Genomic DNA, 8,152 nt, shown 5'->3' on the forward strand with positions numbered 1-8,152 from the left:
GCACCTCACATCAGCTCGGTAAGCGTTGATGAGCTACTGGGAAATTTTTGTTGCCAAAGTAAATCGCAAAAGGTCTAGAGAGCTCTTCGCCTTTAGAAAAGTTCACTTTTCAATAGTTCACTAATCAACTCTGGCCGTTCTGGAGTTTATGGGCTAAAAATTTACCAGATTTTGGTTGCATAAACTACTTAGAAGAAAACGAGATAAAATCATCTCAAAACTTCCTTTTTGAATGCTCCTCCAAGTTCAAGAAAAATACTTCGGATGTAATGATGTAAGATATCCGGCTGAAGTAGCGGAAATATAAATAAAATACTGCTACGCAGATGATCTCGCTGTCTTTTATTCCGAGGTGAATCTTATTCGCCTATCCCGACTCTTAGAAAAGGCCTTTGAGATCTCCGCCAACTGGAGGTTCGCGGCCGAACCAGAGAAAACAGAAATCAGTTTTTTCACAAGAAATATAAAACTTCGCAGTTCAATCGCCCTCCCTTAAGGGAAAGAACTACTGTAGCCTTGAATTCTGTCAAAAATAATCCTATATAAAAAACTGATGTGGAGAAAACACACTGAGAATTGGGCTTCCAAAGGCCCTCGAATGTGAAACTCCTGCGACAGAGCCATTGACCCAAAGTTTCTGACCACAATTGGTCTATTGACAAGTATCATCCGCTTCATACTAATTTAATGAACTCGAGCTAAATTTTTGGTATTACCAAGAAAAGGAGATCCATGAGAAATTAAACACAGCGTTCATTCCCCAGTAGACAAGAATGGACCAATGAGTATATAAACGCCTACGGATCACTGAGCGAAAAGGAACAGCAGCGGATATCTTCTGTAGTAATCCTTACACATGTACTATACTAAGCCTCATTGCGTTAGATTATATAAACATGTAAGAACAAAACTTTCAGGATGAGACAAAATATAAAGACTCCATGGCTCCAAATACTTCAACTTAAGAGACATTGGGCAGCTGGAGTGGAAAAAACCAGCTTTCTTACCAAATCCACTGAGTTTCTGTATAAGGCTTAATTTGGTTACCTCCCAAGAGCACAATAGGTTTAATGATGGCCTAGATAGATATTTAGATATAAAATAATTGAGGTTTTGCACTGCTACAGATGGCCTATCCTATATCACATATAGTCACAAAAATACAGTACAGTACAGTACTGAATAATTCGAGGAACTCATGTGATTCCTGTCTATGTAGATGGAATCTAGGGCATCGAGCTGGGCATTCTAGAATCAGGTGTTCTAGAATGCGTCCACCTGCAGTCTGGCGCTCCTGCGCGGCCCTTTTTAACTTTCCAACTAAATAAAACCACAAAACAAATTTGTGATAGGTAACTTGGTCAAGATTTAATATACGACTACAGTAGTTTTTAACTGACTTCAGACTAAGTGTAATCCATTAAGAAGGCTGCATTCAGCCGTCTAACTGAATCTAACCTAAATGTGACCTGCAAATCATACGGTTGAAATTTTTCTTTATTCCAACATAATAGTTTCTTTACTTCGGAGCGATTATTGAAGAACAAATCATAAATAAACAAAACAAAAATATTTTATTTGAATGTCACTTTTGTTCCTAGTCTCTGAAACCTCTAAAAATAATTTGAAACTTTATGAGTCCCTAAATTATTGATGACAAAATTTTAGCTCTTTAGATATATATGTATCGTTTTTCCACATTTAGAAATCGTGAGGTTTAGTCAGTCAGCTGGAAAAACTAACCGTGCTTATTGCAATTCCTCGAAAACACAAACTCGGTATGCCATGGGGACTGCGGATTAAATGGAGTTGCGCAAGTGTCGTGAAAAATCATGATAACCACTTTCTATGGATGGATTACCAGTTTTTACGGATGCATAACAGACAGTTATTTTAACTTTTGGTTCAGAAGAAATTGTATATGAAACTTTACTAGCACTTACTTAATAATAAGAGTATTATAGTATTTAAGCTTATAAAACCGCGTTTTTGCTTTGTACACCAAAAATAACCGGACAATGATTATATAAATGGGAAAAATTGCCAAAATTAAGTAAGTTTGTATATTATTTACATAAGTGAAAGCTTTGCTGATTTCTTTTTTATGCTATTGCGATTTAAATCAAAATGTTTTCAATAACATAGTTGATAACGGGCGCGTAACCGATAGTCTTAATATGTTTGCGAGTTCCAATTAGTGCGCCAACAAGTGTACAAGATTATTATTTTGATATGAATAATTTTTTCATGACACTTTTCAGCGAATTTGATATTTCAACGGCAGATAATAAATTAAGTAGGCAAAAAATGGTGCTTGAAAAAGTTTGCCTACATTTCGGTGCGGTAATGGCGACGGAAAGCGCAGAAAAAAACACATTTGTAAACAGCGTCCAATAATAAAAAGCATATATTTGTATTATTTCATACCTGTCCATCAAATTTATTCAATCAAAGCTTGAATCGAAATCTGTTTTTAATTAAATATAATACAAAATTGTAGCTATATTTGAAGCTCAGTGTTGTGTGCGTAATAAAGTCCGCTGCAAAGTTGTATAAATTTTTTGCCACATTACTGTTGCTTAACAACTCTAAAATTCGTATGTTGCGTGCTATTTTAGGATGGCATAATAAAGAAGCGTTCTATTTAGTGTTGCAACAATTAAAAATTCATTGGGAAATGCCGCAACTTCCGTCAAGCGTAACTTTGGCATTAAATATTTTTTAATAATGAGATAGCAAAGAGTTAATAAACTATTTGCAGTAATAACTTGCATAACGCATTATTTATTGCGCTCAATTTGTTATTATTATAGGTTTGCCGATTGCGTAATATTTACAAATTTTGCGAGCCACTTATTTGGTTTAATTTATTTATAATTATTTTTATTGCTTTATTAAATATTTATGTTATAATTTATGTGTAAAGTTAGTTTAAGGCCATAGCTAAGTTTAAAGTCAATTTGAAATAAATTTTAATGTTCAGCTTAAGTAGGTACACCTCAGTAGTGCGTTGCGGTTTTTACAATGGGTAAAAATATCAAACAAAGAATTTTTCTAAAATTTCGTTGTATTGTTTTACCAAAAACACAAACCTACGAGTGAAACAAAGCCTACAAAGACGGTTGAGAGATCGTTAAGGACATGCCTCGTTCTGGACGACCTTCGACCTATTTAACTGAAAAAAATATTAAAAAAAAGGAAGGATATTATGCAAAAAATCATCATTTACGTGTTAGAGAGACGGCAAGAGAGCTAGGTATCCCCGCGAGTTTGTTCCAATGATTTTGGTGCATATTCTGGGTATGAAATCGATAAAACTGATGTTTTTTCAAAAAGAGTACGATTATGACCGAATAAGAACGCAATGAATAATATCGTATTCACCAGATTTGGCTCCGTGTGATTTTTTCTTGTTCCCCAAACTGAAATCGCAGCTCCGTGGAACCCGTTTTCAGTCGATCAAAAAGATAAAACAAAATTCGCTGAATGAGCTGAAGGTTATTCCCAACATGTGCTTATGAAAAGTATTTCTAGTGTATTATATTTTGTGGAGAAAAATTTTATTTGCAAATTTCAGGTACTTTTTTCACAACATATCTTTAATTCATTAGAATTTTTTGAAATGATTTTTCATAATTTTGTATTATTATTATTTTTGAACCTTTATTATTTCATAAAATTATTGTAGTTGCAACATTAGGAGCAGCTGCTTTTCATAACCTCAAATACGCTTAGTAAATTTCACCTGACCATGAAAGTTGATTGTTTAACTTTCCACAAGACCTTACTAAGAACATTTTGAAATTGCTTCTTCCTGTTTTTCATGCTTATGGAACAACAACAGTTTTATATGGAACAACAACAGTTCTGATATAGTGCTCACTTGTTTGCCTATGATCGTGTGAACAAAACTTAATTAAACTGAGGCTTAAATGTTTCAACTTTTACAGCAGTGTTTCTTTAGAACCGAGCAGACAACACAATATGGCAAATTACGATGTTCCTATCTTTTCCTTACCGATCTTTCTCTCTGAGTTCCGAAAGGTTAAACGAGGACAACCTATGAAATTATGCTGACCAATCTAGTAAGAGATCAAAAACCAAACGTCCTCCATAAGTTTTAGAGATGGATTGAAAAATTTCCAAAATTTGGGGTTAAGTTCACTTAAGGCAAGACATTTTTTTTTGCAATTAGTTGTAATCGAGAAAAAAATCCTTCGTCCAAGTCATTAAGAATTGTAACTCAAAGACCTGTGCAAAATTTAATGAAGATCGGTTGAGAAATCTAGCCAACCGACTCCAAAAATACAATTTCGAGAAAAACAAGTTTAAAGACGGCGCACTTAGCCTAGCTAGCCTCGAGCGCACATGTTCTCAAGGCTGCCTCTCCGAAACTATTACACGGATCTACTTGAAAATTTAGGACAAGACAATCAAAAAATCGATGTTTTGTAACCCGTAAACCCATGTAACCCCATAAATAACTAATTTAATAAACCGTAGCGGCTAAAGACGGCATCCTTTCCACATTCTGACTTCATAAAGCGATACCCTTTTCGGAACAGTTTTTTTTTATTTTGACATTCTTGTGCAATAAGAACGTGCTATAAATGTGTTTTGAAGCCATCTCTTTGAGATGAAGGAAAAACGAGTGTGGTTTCTTATGGTAATAATAATAATCTATTCACCTATGTTGCGGACGATAATATCTAGTAATTAAAGGTTATGATATTAAAAGAAGTGTGTATATTTTCACTATGGATCGGAAAACATATTGCATATATTTTTATTAAAAAGAAAACTAAGTATGTTGGAGGTCACAGAAGACAGCTCATTGGCGAACAGAAATCAAATAAAAGTCATCGCTGAGCTGGATTCATCAAATTTGAGTGCTGTGAGTGTCGAACAAGGTGAGAGGTTTCTTCAAGACATTTCCTTAATGGAGAAGCGCTATCAAGGGAAATGGAGCGCAGAAATGCTGCCAGGTTATTGTTGGAGAATTAAAAGAGACTTTTTTTCAAAGTTTTTCGTTCTCATATGGTTGTTTAGTGGCCCTAGTACATTCAAAATTTCATATAAATTTTCGTATGACACAAAAAGCTTAAAATTTTTTTATAGTGTAATTATTTATTATTTTTAGATTTGCATTGAATTGCAAATTTATTTATTTCCTTTAGATATTTTTTCACTAATTTTATTATCAGTTTCGTAATAAGTATTCCATTGTAAATATATTAAAAAAATAGGTTAATAATTCGTTTTATTTATCTATAATAACCCTTACTAATTAATTATCTGTACAACACCAAAAGAACAAACACTTAAATATTTGGCATGAAACCCATAAAAAGCCCGTGTTGCACGTAACTTCAGCTGAACAATTAAAAATAATTACTCGCAAAGTTTATCGGCCGCCAATTCTGTAGCTAACCGCCAAACGCCGATGCTACACACACACTTACTGTATATATACATACGGACCTGCCACAATTATGCGCGGCATGCGTACCGGTCGTGGCGCATAGAATTTGCATGGCAAACAGCTCACCGTTAGCCGTTAGCGCTTATCACACGTCACTCGACTACAAATTCTGTAAATGTTGGAGGCAAGCATTCAAACCAAACGAACAGACACACAACAGCCTAGCACTATGCAACATTAGCGCCATCACAGATACCAACAAACACTTCAGCGCATCATAAATCCGCAAAGTAAAGCTTCTTCCAACCACACACAAACACACCCAGACAGAGATGAGCGCAAATTGCGTGCCACCAATTACCTTTAGCAAAATATTTTATTTAGCAACGAAATTGCTTTGCCACACAACACCACTGACTGCTGTTTATTTTTACAACATATATATGTACAGATGTACGTATGTCTATATGTCTGAATGTCTGTCTGTAGCTAAAGCACCGTACGCAATGAAATTCCCCCCAGAAAGTATATGTTTGTACAAAAAACAATTGCGAGAAAACCAGCTGACGCTGTAAATTATTTTACACTCAACTGGCAGGAGGTGGAGAAAAAGGCAGCAACAACAAGAATAACAAGGTCGATTGTTTATGTTTATGCGCGCGTGGAAAAAGTGTAAGAGCAAATGGCATTACATTGAAAGAAAATTAAAATGTTCGCTTGCCACACGCGGCACAGTCAATGCAGAGGCCAGAGATAGCTGCACACGGCCGAGGTAAAACTCACGTAAAGAGCTGCGTTGCTACAAATTGCGAGCGCGCACACACGCACACACGTAAATAAATAACAAACAAGCTACATAAAATAAAGGACTTACCCGGAAAGTAGAGTCAGTGGCGCACAAGCAACGCGCTATTTACATAGCCAGCGACGCGCTGCGACCGCGATACTTGCCTCCACGCTTGTGGCTTTCTAATCCGCGCACGTTCAACGGTGATATTTTACGAGAAGCACAACGGGCACAAACACACCGAAGCAGTAAGCAGTAAGCCAGCAGGCGAGCTTACTCAATGCGGCACAGCTTGAGTGTCCTTCAGCAGCACGTTGCACGCGTTTGATGGCGTTGTAAGCAAGTGTAGTGGACGCAATGGGAGCGCAGATAGGTTGTCTTTAGTACGTGTCGGTATGCCAGTCAGGTGTCGCAGCGAGTATATTAAACATTTTACGAGCAGCCACTGTCACTACGCGCTTCACTAAAATATTTGTGTATTGCTTGTGTGTGTGTGTGTTACTTGCCGAGAGAGAATTATGTGACACTATAGTATATTACGCGTCATGGCAGCAACAATGGCTTGAAGCGCCAAGGAAATTATGATTGAAAATCACTTAGATTATTTATGTAAATTCACAACACACGCGCGCACAACAGCAAACATACAAAAAGTACGCGCGCGGCCAACAAACACTAAAGTAGCGCGTAAGCGGCGAGATACAACCAAAACAAGCGCTTCAATGAAAGTTTACGCAACTAGCAGCGTTATCGCCAGCGGTGACAGCAACGGCGGTATGAAAAACAAACAGACGCTACTACTAGCGCTAAAAAAGAGACTTGCACTTGCAACGTGTGCTGGCTAAGCCGGCTGCTTGCCACACGTAATGGACGCGAACGAAACTTGCTTTGCAAAAGTAAACGCTACAAATTCATGGAAAGTTACAATAATTGCACATGCGCTGCTGGCCTAGCAAGAGCGCCAACAACTAATTGCCACAAAAACGTGCCACAACATTTGCTTAGTACACAGGCAGCTGGACAACTAATAATGGCTGTCGCTTATTGGATTCGCACTTCTTTCACATCAAACATACACGTTGAGCGCAGTTCAATTGATGCCAAAATATTGCGCAATATTCAGCGTACTAATAGCAAAAAGTCTTTTATGTCACAATAATGCCACCAAATCGCACGTAATGAGGACGCGTACGCAATGTGGGCCAAGCACTAGCGCCGCAACGAAATAATCACTGAAAAGTCGAGCGCACGACGTTGGGAAATATGTATTTTGCACGTGCAACACATCAAACCGAACCGAACCGAACCGCACAAAAGTTCCTTTGAGACTGACTGGCAAGTCGTTAGCCGAATACCATAACGCGTGTTTCAGTTTCATTTTTAGTGGCAGCACATCGTTTGACGATTGGGACACAGCAGCATTCGGGTAAGCCAAATAGTAGCAGCGGCGCCAACAACAGCAGCCACAGCAACGCAGAACTCTAACAGCGCTAATAGCATCGTTAGTGGCAGCGGCAGCATGGGCAACACCCGAGCAATAGGATTCGTTTGATTTGTAACCGACACGACAGCAGCATGAACGGCCAGCAGCATCACAGGGCACGCAATTTGGCAATAACGGCACAGCGATGCTGTGACGGAAGTTGGTGTTGACGTCGCACACGATGTTCCACAGCGCTGTGAGTGCCTTCGTGTGCGCTGAGCAAGAGCGCTGAGCGCAATTGGTGAAACGTGTGCAACGAAACCGAAACCAACGGCAGCAACAGCAAAAGTGGCAACGAAGTAAACTCGCCGTCTGCGTTCGTTTGCAGCTCGTGGGAGCGCCGGATGCTGACACTCGGTTGCTGGCTTTAGCGACACTACGCGTGATGAGCGGAAGTTTGCGCTACGTGAGAGCGCAACTTCTCTTTGACACATATTTCCGTTTACCGTTTGCCGGTGCA

General features: G+C 38.3%; 1 protein-coding gene across 2 annotated transcripts in view; it reads right to left on the reverse strand.

Moving 5' to 3' along the window:
* Positions 1-7,749, reverse strand: part of LOC126767802 (uncharacterized) — a 366,033-nt gene extending 358,284 nt beyond the window's left edge. The window contains exon 1 of one of the 2 annotated variants that reach the window (XM_050485451.1): positions 6,297-7,749. The gene's annotated coding sequence lies outside the window, so the exon portion shown is untranslated. The remainder of the gene's footprint in view (positions 1-6,296) is intronic. The other variant, XM_050485444.1, reaches the window with a different exon arrangement.
* Positions 7,750-8,152: the final 403 nt, after the last annotated feature.

The sequence above is a fragment of the Bactrocera neohumeralis genome, chromosome 2 (assembly GCF_024586455.1).
Source record: "Bactrocera neohumeralis isolate Rockhampton chromosome 2, APGP_CSIRO_Bneo_wtdbg2-racon-allhic-juicebox.fasta_v2, whole genome shotgun sequence".
NCBI lineage: Eukaryota > Metazoa > Arthropoda > Insecta > Diptera > Tephritidae > Bactrocera > Bactrocera neohumeralis.